Genomic DNA, 18,362 nt, shown 5'->3' with positions numbered 1-18,362 from the left:
CCATTTATGATAAAAGGTCTCCAGAAAATGGGCATAGAAGGAAATTACCTCAACATAATAAAAGCCATATATGAAAAACCAAAAGCCAACATCGTTCTCAATGGGGAAAAACTGAAAGAATTCCCTCTAAGAACAGGAACAAGACAAGGGTGTCCACTCTCACCACTATTATTCAACATAGTTTTGGAAGTTTTAGCCACAGCAATCAGAGAAGTAAAAGAAATAAAAGGAATCCAAATTGGAAAAGAAGAAGTAAAATTGTCACTCTTTGCAGATGACATGATATTATATATAGAAAACCCTAAAGACTCTACCAGAAAACTGCTAGCACTCATTGATGAGTTTAGTAAAGTAGCAGGATACAAAATTAATGCACAGAAATCTCTTGCATTCCTATACACTAACAACGGAAGAGCAGAAAGAGAAATTAAGGAAACTCTCCCATTCACCATTGCTACCAAAAGAATAAACTACCTAGGAATAAACCTGCCTAAGGAGGCAAAAGATCTGTATGCAGAAAACTTTAAGACATTGATGAAAGAAATCAAAGACGACACAAACAGATGGAGGGACATACCATGTTCCTGGATTGGAAGAATCAACATCGTGAAAATGTCTGTACTACCCAAAGCAATTTACAGATTCAGTGCAATCCCAATCAAATTACCAATGGCATTTTTCACAGAACTAGAGCAAGAAATCTTATGATTTGTATGGAAACGCAAAAGACCCCGAATAGCCAAAGCAATCTTGAGAAGGAAAAATGCAGTTGGTGGAATCAGGCTTCCTGACTTCAAACTATACTACAAGGCCATAGTGATCAAGACAGTATGGTACTGGCACAAAAATAGAAAGGAAGATCAATGGAACACAATAGAGAACTCAGAAGTAAGCCTAAACACATATGGGCACCTTATCTTTGACAAAGGAGGCACGAGTATACAATGGAAAAAAGACAGCCTCTTCAATAAGTGGTGCTGGGAAAATTGGACATCAACATGTAAAAGAATGAAATTAGAACACCTCCTAACACCATACACAAAAATAAACTCCAAATGGATTAAAGACCTACATGTAAGGCCAGACACTATAAAACTCCTCGAGGAAAACATAGGCAGAACACTCTATGACATACATCAAAGCAAGATCCTTTCGGACCCACCTCCTAGAATCAGGGAAATAAAATCAAGAATAAACAAATGGGACCTCATGAAATTTAAAAGCTTTGGCACAGCGAAAGAAACCATAAACAAGACTAAAAGGCAGCCCTCAGAATGGGAAAAAATAATTTCCTATGAAACAACGGACAAAGGATTAACCTCCAAAATATACAAGCAGCTCATGAAGCTTCATACCAAAAAAGCAAATAATCCAATCCACAAATGGGTGGAAGACTTAAATAGACATTTCTCCAAAGAAGACATACAGATGGCCAACAAACACATGAAAAGATGCTCAGCATCACTCATCATCAGAGAAATGCAAGTCAAAGCCACAATGAGGTATCACCTCACACCAGTCAGAATGGCCATCATCACAAAATCTGGAAACCACATATGTTGGAGAGGGTGTGGAGAAAAGGGAACTCTCCTGCACTGTTGGTGGGACTGTAAGTTGGTACAGCCACTATGGAAAACAATTTGGAGGTTCCTTAAAAAACTACAAATAGAACTACCATATGATCCAGTCATCCCACTCCTGGGCATATACCCAAAGAAAACCATAATCCAAAAAGAAACATGTACCATAATGTTTATTGCAGCACTATTTACAATAGCCAGGACATGGAAGCAACCTAAATGCCCATCAACAAATGAATGGATACAGAAGATGTGGCATATATATACAATGGAATATTACTCAGCTATAAAAAGGGATGAGATGGAGCTGTATGTAATGAGGTGGATAGAACTACAATCTGTCATACAGAGTGAAGTAAGTCAGAAAGAGAAGGACAAATATTGTATGCTAACTCACATATACGGAATCTAAAAATGGTACTGATGAACTCAGTGACAAGAACAAGGATGCAGATACAGAGAATGGACTGGAGAATTCGAGGTATGGGAGGGGGCTGGGGGTGAAGGGGAAACTGAGATGAAGCTAGAGAGTAGCACAGACATATATATACTACCAACTGTAAAATAGTCAGTGGGAAGTTGTTGTATAACAAAGGGGTCCAACTTGAGGATGGACGATGCCTTAGAGGACGGGGGCGGGGAGGGAGGGGGGGACTCGAGGGGGGGAGTCAAGGAAGGGAGGGAATACGGGGATATGTGTATAAAAACAGATGATAGAACCTGGTGTACCCCCCAAAAAAAATAAAATAAAATAATTAATTAATTAATAAATTAAAACTTGGGACAGGGAGATCAGCTGTTTTGCGGCGGCAGCTGTTCTTGCATGCAGGCCATGGAGCACCGCATCGTGGGGCCTGGGCCGTACTGGGTCACCAAGCTGTGGAATGAAACAGTCAAGATTTTTCGCACCAAGATTCCATTATGGAAACATCGCTGTCATTTTAAAAGTTACGAACATTGCTTCACAGCAGCCAAAGCTGTGGACTGGCTACATGAAATGTGAGGTGCAGCCAAAACTTTGGCCCTGAAGTGACCTGCAAACAAATTGTCCAGCTGCTAAAAAATATTCCTGAAGAATCATATTATTGAAGACATCAAGGGAAAATGGGGCCAGGAAGACTTTGAAGGCAACCGTCACTTGTACAGATTTCCTCCTTCCTCACCTCTGAAACCATATCGAAAGAGGCCCCCATATCAAAAGAATGTTATTAAATTTCCAGAATGTGATGATCCCCCACCAGGCACTTCACAAGAGAACATCCCAGTGAGGCCAGTTGTGATGAATTCTGAGATGTGGTACAAGCATCACAGTATTGCTATTGGAGAGGTGTTGGCTTGCTGTCTTGTCCACCACAGAGAGTTGACAGAGGCCAAAGCAGAAGAGATATGGAAGACTATGATATTATCATATTTACAGAAAATCCTTGACCTGAATTCCTTAGGAGAAGTTTTAGATGTTAAAGTTGTCAATTCTAAGTTCATCATCCATAATGTATATAGTGTGAGCAAGCAGGGAGTTGTTATCCTTGATGACAAGTCAAAAGAATTTCCTCATTGGGTACTGTCAGCTATGAAGTGTTTTGCAAATTGGCCTAATTGTTCAGATTTGAAGCAGCCTATGTATTTAGGATTTGAAAAGGATGTCTTTAAAACTATAGCTGATTACTATGGTCACTTGAAAGAGCCTCTGCTTACATTTCACCTTACATTTTTGCTGCCTTTGTCAGTGTGTTAGGTTTGTTACCGAAAGAGAAAATGACCATTGAAGCATTTCAAATTTGCTGCCTCCTCCTGCCCCCTAAAAATAGGAGAAAGTTACAGCTACAGCTGTTGATGAGGATGATGGCAAGAATCTGCTTAAATAAGGAGATGCCACCACTGTGTGATGGCTTTGGCCCCCGAACACTGATGGTTCAGACATTTTCCCATTGTATCTTGTGTTCCAAAGATGACATGGACTTCGATGACCTATTAGCTGCTAGGTTGGTGACATTTCTGATGGACAATTACCAGGAGATTCTGAAAGTCCCTTTGGTCTCGCAGACCTCCATAGAGGAGCGTGTGGCCCATCTACGAAGAGTCCAGATAAAATACCCAGAAGCAGATATGGATATTATTCTATCTGCTCCATCATTTTGCTGTCAAATTAGCCCAGAGGAATTTGAATACCAAAGATCATATGGCTCTCAGGAACCTCTGGCAGTCTTGTTGGAGGAAGTCATCACAGATGCCAAACCCTCCAGCAAAGAAAAGAAGAAGAAATTGAAGCAGTTTCAAAAATCCTATCCTGAAGTCTACCAAGAATGATTTCCTACACCAGAAAGTGAAGCACTACTATTTCCTGAAAAACCTGAAGCAAAACCACAGCTGCTGATGTGGGCATTAAAAAACCCCTTCCAACCATTTCAAAGAACCAGACGTTTTTGAATGTAATACTTGGATAGGTGTTAGAGACCTCTGTTGTTGCTGTTGTTTTGAGTAAATGGGTGGTTAGAGAACTATGGTGAAAGAAAGAAGCACATAAACCACAGACTACTGAATTATAAAGATTTCCTGACTTCAATAAATGTTGAGCCATTATCAGTATTTTTATAAAATGCTATTTTTTTCTTTTTCTTTTTTTTTTTTTTTTTTTTTTGGCACACGGACTTAGTTGCTCCGTGGCATGTGGGATCTTCCTGGAGCAGGGACCGAACCTGTGTCCCCTGCATTGGCAGGCAGATTCTTAACCACTGCACCACCTAGGAAGCCCTAAAATGCTATTTTTAAAGTGTACAAATCGATTAAAAATAATGAGACAAATATGTAGTGGTAATGTTAACGTGTTTATAATTGTTACAGAATTTAAGGGTATTTTTTTATTTGTTGTTTTCTATAGTGTTTATAAAATATTTGTGTGTACACCCTAGTTACTGATGTCTTTGTGACAACCAAGACTGCAAAATAGTCTATATACTTAAATAAGAAAGACACTGGGTACTGTTACTGTGATGCTATTGACCTAATAGCCAGTTGTGATTTCTGCTGTGTAAATTGTTTTTCACTGTTGCACAAAGATTCTTAACGTTCTTTATTACAATGGCTGTGTCTTATATGGCAGATTTGTTGGATGCTATGATTTTATGAAAGCTGGTCCTTTTATGATGTATATATTAGTTGATGTTTATTTGTAAGTGAGGTAGATTTTCATCTGCCTGCAGTGGCATAATTTCACTCTTGGCTAAAGTGGCAAATTGAATTGGAATATAATTGTTTACACTTTTGTGCCAATTTCTGAGGTACACCAAAGTGAATCAGCTGTATTTATACATATATCCCCATATCCCCACCCTCCCACAACTCCCTCCACCTTCCTTACCGTGGCCCTCTAAGTTATCACCCACCATCGACTTTATCTCCTTATGGTATGCAGGAACTTCCCATGAGTTATCTATTTTACATTTGGTGGTGTATATATGTCCATGCTACTCTCTCACTTCGTCCCAGCTTCCCCTTTGCCCCCCAGCCCACGTATCCTCAAGTTCATTCTCTACATGTGCATCTTTATTCTTGCCCTGTCACTGGGTTCATTAGTACCATGTTTTTTGAAGATCCCATATATATGTTAGCATACGGTATTTGTTTTTCTCTTTCTGGCTTACTTTGCTCTGTATCACAGTCTCTAGGTCTATCCACCTCATTACAAATAACTCAATTTCATTCATTCTTATGGCTGAGTAATATCCCATTGCATATATGTGCCACATCTTCTTTATCCATTCATCTGTTGATAGGCATTTAGGTTGCTCCCACGTCGTGGCTATTGTAAAGAGTGCTGCAATGAATATTATGGTAAATGTTTCTTTTTGGATTATGGTTTTCTCTGGGTATATACCAAGGAGTGGGATTGCTGGGTCATGTGGTAGATCCATTTTTAGTTTTTTAAGGAACTTCCAAACTGTTTTTCTTAGTGGCTGTACCAGCTTACCTTCCCCTCAACAGTGCAGGAGAGTTCCCTTTTCTCCAAACCCTCTCCAGCATTTACTGTTTCTAGATTTTGTGATGATGGCCATTCTGACTGGAGTGAGATGATACCTCATTGTGGCTTTGACTTGCATTTCTCTAATGATTAGTGATGTTGAGCATCTTCTCATGTGTTTGTTAGCCATCTGTATGTCTTCCTTGAAGAAATGTCTATTTAGGTCTTCTGTCCGTTTTTGGATTGTGTTATTTGCTTTTTTCGTATTAAGTTGCATGAGCTGCTTGTATATTTTGGAGATTAATCCTTTGCCCGTTGCTTCATTGGTGAATATTTTCTCCCATTCTGAGGGTTGTCTTCTTGTCTTGTTTATGGTTTCTTTCGCCGTGCAAAAGCTTTAAGTTTCATTAGGCCCCATATGTTCATTTTTTATTTTACTTCCACTATTCTAGGAGGTGGTTCAAAAAGGATCTTGCTTTGATGTATGTCATAGAGTGCTCTACCTATGTTTTCCTCTAGGAGTTTTATACTGTCTGGCCTTATATTTAGGTCTTTAACCCATTTTGAATTTATTTTTGTGTATGGTGTTAGGAAGTGTTCTAATTTCATTCTTTCACAGGTAGCTGTCCAATTTTCCCAGCACCACTTATTGAACAGGCTCTTTTTTCCATTGTATATTCTTGCTTCCTTTATCAAAGATAAGGTACCCATATGTGCGTGGGTTTACCTCTGAGCTCTCTATTCTCTTTCATTGATCTATATTTCTGTTTTTGTGCCAGTACCATACTGTCTTGATCATTGTTGCCTTATAGTATAGTTTGAAGTCAGGGACCCTGTTTCCTGCTGCTGCATCTTTCCTTCTCAAGATTGCTTTGGCTCTTTGAGGTCTTTTGTGTTTCCATACAAATCATAAAATTTCTTGTTCTAGTTCTGTGAAAAATGCCATTGGTAATTTGACAGCAATTGCATTGAATCTGTAAATTGCTTTGGGTAGGTAGTCATTTTCACAATGTTGATCTTTCCCATCCAAGAGCATGGTATGTCCCTCCATCTGTTTGTATCATCTTTGGTTTCTTTCATCAGTGTCTTATAGTTTTCTGCATACAGGTCTTTTGCCTCCTTAGGCAGGTTTATTCCTAGGTATCTTATTCTTTTGGTTGCAATGGTGAATGGGAATGTTTCCCTAATTTCTCTTTCTGATCTTTCGTTGTTAGTGTATTGGAATGCAAGAGATTTCTGTGCATTAATTTTGTATCCTGCTACTTTACTAAACTCATCAATTAGTGCTAGCAGTGTTCTGGTAGAGTCTTTCGGGTTTTCTGTGTATAATATCATGTCATCTGCAAAGAGTGACAATTTTACTTCTTGTTTTCCAATTTGGATTCCTTTGATTTCTTTTTCTTCTCTGATTGCTGTGGCTAAAACTTCCAAAACTATATTGAATAATAGCAGAAAGAGTGGACACACTTGTCTTGTTTGTGTTCTTAGAGGTAATGCATTCAGTTTTTCCCCATTTAGAATGATGTTGGCTTTTGGTTTCTCATATATGGCTTTTATTATGTTGAGGTAATTTCCTTTTGTGCCCACTTTCTGGAGAGTTTTTATCTTAAATGAATGTTGAACTTTGTCAAAACTTTTCTGCATCTATTGAGATGATCATATGGTTTTTATCCTTCAATTAGTTAATATGATGTATCACATTGATTGATTTGTGTATATTGAATAATCCTTGCATCCCAGGGATAAACCCCACTTGATCATGGTGCATGATTTTTTTAATGTGCTGTTGGATTTTGTTAGCTATTATTTTGTTGAGGATTTTTGCATCTATATTCATCAGTGATATTGGTCTGTAATGTTTTCTTTTTGTGACATCTTTGCCTGATTTTGGTGTCAGGGTGATGGTGACCTCGTAGAATGAGTTTGGGAATATTTCTCCTTCTGCTATATTTTGGAAGAGTTTGAGAATGATAGGTGTTAGCTCGTCTCTAAATGTTTAATAGAATTCACCAGTGAATCCATCTGGCCCTGGACTTTTGTATGTTGGGAGATTTTTAATCACAGTCTCCATTTCAGTGCTTGTGATTGGTCTGCTCATATTTCTATTTCTTCCTGGTTCTGCCTTGGAAGATTATACTTTTCTAAGAATTTATCCACTTCTTCCAGGTTATCCAAGTTTTTGGCATATAGTTGCTTGTAGTAGTCTCTCTTGATCTTTTGTATTTCTGTGGTGTTAGTTGTTACTTGTCCTTTTTCATTTCTAATTCTGTTGATTTGCGTCTTCTCTCTTTTTTTCCTGATGAGTCTGCCTAATGTTTTATCAATTTTGTTTATCTTCTCAAAGAACCAGTTTTTAGTTTCATTGATCTTTGCTATTGTTTTCTTCATTTCTTTTGGTTTATTTCTGATCTGATCTGTATGATTTCTTTCCTTCTGCTCACTTTGGGGTTTTTTTGTTCTTCTTTCTCTAATTGTTTTCAGTGTAAGGTTAGGATGTTTATTCGAGATTTTTCTTGTTTCTTGAGGTAGTATTGTATTGCTATAATCTTCCCTCTCAGAACTGCTTTTGCTGCGTCCCATAGGTTTTGGGTCATCATGTTTTCGTTGTCATTTGTTTCTAGGTATTTTTTGCTTTCCTGTTTAATTTCTTCAGTGATTTCTTGGTTATTTAATAGTGTTGTTTAGCCTCCATATTTTTGTATTTTTTACAGTTTTTTTCCTGTAATTGATATTTAGTCTCATGGTGTTGTAGTTGGAGAAAATGCTTGCTATAATTTCAATTTTTTTGAATTTACCAAGGCTTGATTTGTGACCCAAGATGTGATCTATCCTGAGAATGTTCCATGTGCACTTGAGAAGAAAATGTATTCTGTAGTTTTTGGATGGAATGTCCTATAAATATCAGTTAAGTCAATATGGTCTAATGTGTCATTTAAAGCTTATGTTTCCTTATTTATTTTCTCTGAGAATGATCTGTCCATTGTTGTAAGTGAGGTTAAAGTCTCCTACTATTATTGTGTTATTGTTGATATCCCCTTTTATGGCTGTTAGCATTTGCCTTATGTATTGAGGTGCTCCTATATTGGGTGCATAGATATTTACAGTTGTGATATCTTCTTCTTTGATCCCTTGATCATTATGCAGTGTCCTTCTTTGTCTCTTGTAATAGTCTTTACTTTAGAGTTTAATTTGTCTGATATGAGTATTGCTACTCCAGCTTTTTTTTTTACTTCCATTTACATGGAATATCTTTTTCCATCCCCTTACTTTCAGTCTGTATGTGTCCCTAGGTCTGAAGTGGGTTTCTTAAAGACAGCCTATTTAAGGGTCTTGTTTTTGCATCCATTCAGCCAGTATGTGTCTTTTGGTTGGAGCATTTAATCCATTTACATTTAAGTAAATATATCTTACATGTAGATGTATCTTACATGACATGTATCTTCCTATTACCATTTCCTAAGTGTTTTGGGGTTGTTTTTGTGAGTCTTTTCCTTCTCTCATGTTTTCTGCCTAGAGAAGTTCCTTTAGCACTTGTTGTAAGGCTGGTTTGGTGATGATAAATTCTCTTCACTTTTGCTTGTCTGTAAAGCTTTTGATTTCTCCATCAAATCTGAATGAGAATCTTGCTGGGTAGAGTATTCTTGGCTGTAGGTTTTTCTCTTTCAGGACTTTCAGAATATCCTGCCATTCCCTTCTGGCCTGCAGAGTTTCTGTAGAAAGATCAGCTGTTATCCTTATGGGTTTTCCCTTATATGTTGTTTGTTGCTTTTCTCTTGCTGCTTTTAATATCTTTTCTTTGTGTTTAATATTCATTACTTTGATTAATGTGTTCCTTGGTATGCTTCTCCTTGGGTTTATTCTGTATGGGACTATCTGTGCTTCTTGGACTTGATTTACTATTTTCTTTCCCATGTTGGGGAAGTTTTTCAGTATAACCTCCTGAAATATTTTCTGAGAGCCTTTCTTTTTTTCTTCTTCTTCTCGGATCCCTATAAATCGAATGTTGGTACATGTAATATTTTCCCAGACGTCTCTGATACTGTCCTCAATTCTTTTCATTCTTTTTTCTTTATTCTGCTCCATGTCATTTATTTCCACCATTCTATCTTCTACATAACTTATGCATTCTTTTGTCTCAGTTATTCTGCTCTGCATTCCTTCTAGAATGTTTTTAAGCTCAGTTTTTGTGTTGTTCATCACTGTGTGCTCTTTAGTTTTTGCAGCTCATTACACATTTTTTTTTCATTTGCTCCATCTGTGCCTTAATACTCTTTCTGAAATCTTGGATCATCTTTACTATCATTATTCTGAATTCTTTTTCAGGTAGACTGGCTATCTCGTCTTCATTTGCCTGGTCTTGTGGGGTTTACCTTATTCCTTCATCAGCTGCATCTTCCTTTGTTTTCTCATTTTCTTAAACTGTGTTTTAGGTCTTCTTTCATTAGGCTGCATAGTTGTAGTTCTTTTTAACTCTGTTTTCTGTCCCCATGGGGAAGTTGGTCCAGTGAGTTGTGTAGCTTCTTGGTGGGGTGACTGGTGCCTGTGTTCTTGTGTGTGGAGCTGGATCTCATCCTTCTGATGTGCAGGGCCATGTCTGCTGGTGTGTTTGTGTGTATCTGTGGGCTTAGTATGACTGTAGGCTGTCTGTCTGCTAATGGGTGGGATTATGTTCCTTTCTTGCTAGTTGTTTGGCTTAAGGTATCCAGCACTGGAGGCTTCTGGCCTTTGGTTGGAGTTGGATTTTATTGTTGAGAATGAGACCTCTTGGAGAGCATCTGCTGATTAATATTCCATGGGGCCCAGAGTTTTCTGGTGGTCTAATGTCCTGGACTCAGCTGTGTTGCCTCAGAGGTCCAGGTCTGACCCCCGGCCAGGGCACTAGGCCCTTTTAAGCTGCACAGCATGGGGAAAGGTGGGTAGAAAGAGAAAAAAGAAAAAAAAAGAAGAAAAAGGAAGGACAGACGAATCCCCAAGACAGGTGGTAAAAGCAACTCTAAACAGTTAATATCACACAAGGAGATATGCACACATTCACTTGCAAAAAGAGAAGAAAAGAGAAGGGGAAGAGAAAACAAAGAAAAGAGAAAGAGAGAATACAAAGAAGGCAGTAATAAAACCCATTTATAAACCCACATACAAATGTATACAGTAAAGATTAAAGTAACAAATACATAAAACCAAGAATGAGTCAAACATACCAGGAAGTCCTCCAATACTTCTAGGTAGGTCTTTGCACCTGCTGTGGGGTGGACTGTGGAGAGCTCAGAGTGTAATCTGATATTAGTCTGGTGTGTATTTGCCCACACAGCCCACAGTTGCCCCCTAAGTCTACAACCTCTATTGTAGAAACACTCATCTAGTCAGGTGATCCACAGATGCAGAGTCTATCAAGCCTACTGTGGGTATTAAATCTGTTCCTCCTGTGGCTGTTTCCCTTTCTCTTCTTTGGTCCCACAGTCCTTGGTAATCAGTTTCGGTTTCCATCTCTTTTTTGCGTGTGGGCTGCTCTCAGGAGTTGGCTTCCTGCCCAGGCAAGAGGGGAAAAAAGAGGGTGATATGGGCTCACTGACAAATTCAGGTTGGGGGAGGGAGTGGTATGGCAGTCTAATTGAAATTTGCGGGAGTGCTTGCAGCAGCAGAGGTCAGTGTGAGTCTGAGGTGTGCTGTGCACTCTCCCAGGGCAGCTGGTCCTGAACACAGGACCCCTGGCACTGGCAGGCTGCACCTGCTGCATGGCCAATGACCTGCCCTACACACAGGACCCTTGGCAGCAAAGGCAGTGGGCATGGTGGCAGGTACAGTGGTGGCTACAGTCTCTGTGTATATAGCAGCTGTGGATCATGGGTGGTGCTTGCACAGGTGCTGATCTGCAGTCTGTGAGTTCATGGAGAAGCAACCTCCTCTTGAACACCCTAAAACAAGGGTCTTCTGCCTCTCTGTCAGGCCCAGGCTTTCCCCCAAACTCCCTCACACGTAGCTGTGGCACACTTTCCCCTCAGGCTGTTTTCTTGCAGCCAACCCCAGTTCTCTCCCTGGTGTCTGTTCTCCAAAGCCCAAGCCTTGGTGCCCAGCCCCCATCCACCACTGTGGGTGAGCAGACCAGTGTCTCTGGTTGGGGAGTGCTGCCTGAATCCTTAGTGTGGGAATCTTTCTGCTTTGCTCTCCACACACCTGTTGTTGCTCTCTCCTCTGAGGGCTCTGAAACTCCCCTTCTGTCCTTGCCAATGAGGGGGCTTCCCAGTGTGTGGAAACTTTCCCCCCTTCACAGCTCCCTCCCAGAGGGGCACGCCTCCTCAGGATTCCTTTATCTCTTTTCTTCCCTCTTTTCCTTTTGAGCTACCCAGTTATGTGGGAATTTCTCTGCCTTTCTGGAGGTCTGAGGTCCCATGCCAGCATTCAGAAGGTGTTACCCAGTAGCTTTTCCACAAGTAGAGGTATTCTTGATATATTTGTTTGGAGGAAGGTGATCACTTCTTACTCCTTTGCCATCTTTTTTCAAGTCCCCTGTCCCTAGTTTTTTTTAAAGCATTAAAAAGAACAGTATTTAATTACATTCCATTTACTTTCAAAAGGATGTGGAAGCTGGGGAAAAAAATACTTATAAAGGAAGTAGTCTCATTTTACTTAACCCATTTGTGTTCTTCATGAAACAACAACGATTTGACTTAGAATCACAGGGCTAATGAGACCAAAAGAATTTATCCAGTTCAAATTAAGAGCTTTAAAAAAAATGAAACAGGAGTCATTACAGATGATACCACAGAGATACAAAGGATTATAAGAGACTTCTACAATCACCTCTATGCAAAAAAAAGGACATAAACTAGAAGAAATGGATAAATTCCTAAAAACATACAACTTACCAATAGTGAATCATGCAGAAATAGTAAATCTGAAGAGTCCAATAATGACTAAGGAGATTGAATCAGTAATCAAAACTTCCCAAACAGAAACAATCTCCTCCCACCCCCCCCCCAAAAAAAACAGACCCAGATGTTTTCACGGGTGATTACCAAACATTTAAAGAAGAATTAACACCAAATTTTTCTTGAAGACTTCCAAAAAATTGAGGTAGAGGGAACACTTTCAAACTCAATTTAGAAGGCCCCCATTTTCCTGATACAAAAATTAGATAAAGACACTCCAAACAATCAGATGACTAAAATCTCTCCTGAATACAGATACCAAAAATACTCAAAAAATATTAGCAAACCAAATACAATTTGGTTAAAAGGACATACACCATGATGAAGTGGGATTCATCCCTTGGATACAAAGCTAGCTCAACATATGGGAATCAAGAAATGCAACACACCACATAAATGGAATGAAATGGGATATTTTTATAAATACAGCTGATTCACTTTGTAGTACAGTGGAAACCAGCACAACAGTGTAAAGCAGTTATACTCCAATAAAGATCTGGAAAAAAATTAATAATATAATCATCTCAACAGATGCAGAAAAAGCCAACTGACAAAATATATCATTTTGAGATAAAAATGCTTAATTATTTGGATATAAAAGGAAAGTACCTCAACATAAAAAGGCCACATATGACAAGCTCTCAGCTAACATCATACTCATGGTGACAGGTTGAAAGATTTTCCTCTAAGTTCAGGAAAAAACAAGGGTAACCATTCACATCACTCATATTCAACATAACACTGGAAATCTTAGTGAGAACAATCAAGCAAGAAAAATAAGTAAAAGGCAGCCATACTGGATGAGAGGAATGATAGTCTCTTTGCTTGCAGATGATATGAACTTGTACATAGGAAATGAAGACTTAACCAAAAAAATTTGTTAGAACTAATCTACAAATTCAGTAAAGTTGCATGATACAAAATCAACATACAGAAATCAAATGCATTTCTACACACCAACAATGAAATATGTGAAAAAATTAATAAAGGGAACAATCCCATTCACTATAACCTCAAAAATATAAAATAAAATACTTAAGAATAAATTGAACCAAGGAAGTGAAACATCTGGACACTGAAAATAACAAGGCTTTGATGAAAGGATATGAAGAATACATAAGTAAACAGAAAGATAACCAATGTCTATGGATCAGAAAATTTGGTATTCTTATAATGTCCATATGACCCAAAAGCCATCTATGGATTTGGTGTACCTCTATCAAAATTCCAACTGCATTTTTCTCAGAAACAGAAGAAACTCTCCTAAAATTCACATGAAATTACAAATAACCACAAAAGCCAAATCAATTGTAACAAAGAAGTCTGAAGCTAGAAGAATCATAGTTTCAGATTTCAAACTATAATATAAAACTATAGTAATAAAAGCAGTATGGTACTGGCACAAATATAGACATATAAACAAATAGAATAGAATCATGATCAGGAACTAACCTTTGATATATCACATTTTATAAAGGGGCCAATAATGCTAAGTGGGGACAGATAGTCTCTTCAATAATGATGTTGTGAAAAAATAATCACATGTAGAAGAATAAAATTGCACCCTATTTACATCATTCAAAAAACTCACTCAAAGTGGATTAAAGACTTATATATTAGACCTAAAACAGTAAAACTCCTAGAAGAAAACATAAAGACAAAGCTCCTTAACATTGGTCTTCACAATGATTTTTTGGATATAGTAAGACATCTGACCTGGCGTGAAGGTACATCTCATTGTGGTTTTGACTTGTATTTTCCTGGTGATTAGTGATGTTAAGTGCCTTTTCATATACCTGTTGACTATTTCTATGTCCTCCTTGGAGAAATACCTATTGAGTTTCTTTGCCCATTTCTTAATCAGGTTATTTGTGGGTTTTTTGCCATTGGTTGTGGTAGTTCCCTATATATTTTGGATATTGATGCTTTATCAGACATGTAGTTTGCAAATATTCTCTCCCATTCTGTAGGCTACTTTTTCATTTTGTTGATCATTTCCTTTGCTGTGCAGAAGCTTTTTCGTGTCACATAATCCCACTTTTCTATTTGTGCTTTCATTGCCTGTACTTTTCTTGGGAATGTCCAGGAGCTTCTGACCTGTTTTTAGTTCAAAATACTTAGCTCACTATAAGTCTATCTCTTTTTCACCAAATTTTCTACTCTTATCTCCTATCATAATCCCCCTTCCCTACACAGACACACAAACACACACACACACACACACACACATCTTTGCATGATGCTCACCTAACTGATCAATCAGCATTTAATTGTGAATCATCATAAAAAGTTTGATCAGAAGACTGGCAGATATGAGCACTCAGACCTTGAAATATTATGAATTGCACTCAAATGATACATTCTGAGTTCACAATTTTCAGTTGAAAGATCAAATGATATAAGGCTGAGAGATGGTAAGGGATACTATAAGTCTCCCATTTCCCTATTAAAGACTTGAATGTGTGGCTGCCCTTGTTGTCTCCTTACTTCAGGATGGACATTGCCAAGCATTGGATAACCCAAATTTCTCACACCACAAATTATCACAAATTATCACACCTGTGTTCTATAGATTAATTACTTCATATGGTTGCAAGAATTACCTTGTTTTTTGGCCTCACTGTGCAGCTTGTGGGATCTTAGTTCTCTGACCAGAGATTGAACCCGAGTCCCCTGCAGGGGAAGCATGGAGCCCTAACCACTGGACTGCCAGGGAATTCCCTGCAAGAATTACTTCTAACAAGTCTTTTTTTTATATATAAGTTCAAACATCCAGGTTACAACCACAATTATTTTTTTTCTTTAATAAATTTATCATTTATTTATTTATACTTATTTTATTGGCTGCACTGAGTCCTTGTTGCTGCACAGGGGCTTTCTCTAGCTGCAGAGAGCAGGGTCTACTCTTCCTAGTGGTGCATGGGCTTCTCACTGCAGTGGCTTCTCTTGTTGCAGAGCACAGGCTCTAGGCTCATGGGCTTCAATAGTTGTGGCATGTGGGCTCAGTAGTTGTGGCTCACAGGCTCTAGAGTGCAGGCTCAGTAGTTGTGGTGCAGGGGTTTAGTTGCTCTGTGGCATGTGAAATCTTCCCAGGCCAGGGCTGGAACCCATGTCTCCTGCATTGGCAGGTGAATTCTTAACCACTCTGCCACCAGAGAAGTCCCAATTGCAATTATTTCTTAATACAATTCAGTGCCACTTCATTATACAATAGGATTTATGGCAATGCCTGCTAATTACAGTGGGAAAACCACGGCATGAAGACTAGTGCGGGAACCCACAGCATTTAGTTGCTGAGTCCAGGAGTCATCTAGCACAGAAGCCATGGCAAAGGCCTGCAATGCTATTTCCTCAAACAGGCTGAACCTCCGCTCTTGAAGCACATTCCTCTCCCTTCCCATAGGTAACTCTATCTCATCCTCTAAATGAAGTATTATGGTACCTCACATATAAATGCTGTTCTGAAAGGTCCATAGATCTTTGGAGATGTCATTTCTGAGTCCAGTAGAGAGAGCTTTATGGCAACAAAATGGCATTCATCACAATGAGTCTAATTCTACATTTCCATGGATAACTCCCTGGGAACCAAGGCAACCCAAATAATATAAACTGTATATTGGAAGAACTAAATAGAGACTTCTTTATGAAACAATTAATCATAAACTGTGAGAATACCACAGAGGAAGGGCAGTAGTGATCTGGAGACACTCAACTGTCTGAGAGATGGCCATATATGAGGCCCCCAACCAGCATTCCAGCCATGAATAGGAATTGAACCAATGGTTTCTTTGAGCGATAATCACATACGAGGTCCCACTGGAAGAGAAGGAAACCAGCACACAGGAGCTTCACAGCATCTCATAATCCCTCAACGTTCACTCACTCCAATAGCCCTCAGTGAACACAGGCTCTGATTTCTTTTACTACATTTACTCATCTGTATCACTCAAGTCTCAGCTTAAGCATGGCTTTCTCTAGAAATCCTCAACTAAGTCTTCTGGGTTATACCAGGACCAATTTTTATATTCACTTAGCACTGCCTACATCAGTGATTTTCAATCTTTGCCACACATTGTAAACATTGAGCTTTACTTTTTTGTTTGTTTAATACCAATGCCTGGATTTTGCCTAGAGTGAAATGCACTGATTCATTTCTCTGACAATTAGCAAGGCAAGGAAAATTTTTAAATAATACAATATTTCCAGTTTGCAAATAGGCTCAGAACAAGTGACTAAGAACAATTTTTCAGACAATATATCAGGTACTTACTTGTCTAATCATCAGTCTTCACACTACATTTAAAGCCTCATGATAATAAAATTCATGTCTAGGTGGTTGACTTCACTGGCCTCAATTGTAATGTAAGTTCTTGGAAGTTAAAAAGAAAAGCAACCAAAATTTGCTGAAAGAATGAATGAGGGCTGTTTACACTATCACCCAATAACTGAAGACTAGAACAATGTTTATATTATGTTATTATAAATACCCAGACCAAGTACTCAGAAAAAAGTAAATGGGGCCTTTACCTCACTCACGATGGTGGAAGAGAAGGAGCTGTAGTCATACACACAGCCATCCACACAGGGCTCTGTGTCCAGGTCAGTCATGTTGGGGAAGGTCCCGTTCAGGTGAAGGAGTTGCCACTGAGGAAGGAAGAAGTGATGACATTTCTCTGGCTTCAAGTTTGAATCCAATGGGATGGAGATTCTCAGGAGGACATCAGGGCTAAGGGTCCCAGTGTCATTATCAGAGACAGTGTCATTATCAAGGTTGGGAACCCAGCAGCGATGACCAGGAATGGCTGCAGTGAAGTTCTCCAACAGTAGATGACACATTACTATCATGAAAGAAGGCAGGACTAAAACCATCTGAAGGATCTGGAATTTCCCCAGGCCACCAACTTCATCCAGGGGTTCCTCAAAGGCCATTGTGAACAGGTGATGTTCAAGAGGAGTCACAGTGACTTTATGGAGATAAATTCAAAGGGGGGAAAATGTGTCCTTTCCTTAATTGACACTAAGTCTATGTGATCTCACAACAGTTTCTCATCAATGGGTTCCATTACCTCGCTACTGCAACAGACCAGTGGAATGAGTATCCACAGTCTGTTTGGAATTGTGAGGTGTTACTTTTTTAGTAAAGTCACAGAGGAAATTATTTACTAAAGATACTTCTACCTGATGACCGTTAAATCTGTTTAAAGGTTTACTCTCTCAATGTGCTTTTGCTTGCTCTGTAAAATCAGCATTGGACTTTGGCATACACATGTCCTCTAAACAAACTAAAGCAAGCCTGCCTTATAGTCTTCAGTAATTTTCAGAAAACAAAAATTGGAGACACACAGAAGTGAACTTTTTTATGATTTTTCTGCGGAAAAAAAGAAATAGAAAGCATGTGTTTTGTGTTTTTGTTGTTTATGATGACTTTAGACTACAATAAATTAAAAATACAACCCTTTGTTTTTAATTAAAGCAAAGTGGAATATAGTGCAATTACAACCTTTTGGTAACTAATATTTTGCATTATTTTAAATCACACCAGGTCTTCACAAAAATTTTAAATTCCTTGAAATAAATATAGAGGAGAAAAGTAGTGGTAAGCTCACACAAGGGTTTGTCTTCTGAGGTTTATTTATTTACTTAAAGAATATATTTGAGGATCTTTGTAAAAATTTTATTGAAGTATAATTGATTTACAATGTTGTGTTCATTTCTGCTCTACAGCAAAGTGATTCAGTTATACATATACACACATTCTTTTTCATGTTCTTTTCCATTATGGTTTATCACAAGATATTGAATATAGTTCCTTGTGCAATACAGTAGGACCTTGTAGTTTATCCATCCTATGTATATTAGTTTGCATTTGCTAATTCCAAACTCCCAGTCCTTCACTTC

The 18,362-nt window shown here is 38.5% G+C and overlaps 2 pseudogenes; one reads left to right on the top strand and one right to left on the bottom strand.

Annotated features, from left to right (window-relative positions):
- LOC130848970 (solute carrier family 22 member 10-like) overlaps positions 1-17,393 on the bottom strand; it is a 46,077-nt pseudogene extending 28,684 nt beyond the window's left edge.
- Positions 2,413-4,007, top strand: LOC130847989 (DEP domain-containing protein 1B-like; annotated as a pseudogene).
- Positions 17,394-18,362: the final 969 nt, after the last annotated feature.

Source organism: Hippopotamus amphibius, chromosome 3 (genome assembly GCF_030028045.1).
Source record: "Hippopotamus amphibius kiboko isolate mHipAmp2 chromosome 3, mHipAmp2.hap2, whole genome shotgun sequence".
Lineage (NCBI taxonomy): Eukaryota > Metazoa > Chordata > Mammalia > Artiodactyla > Hippopotamidae > Hippopotamus > Hippopotamus amphibius.
This window is presented reverse-complemented; position numbering and strand designations above follow the sequence as displayed.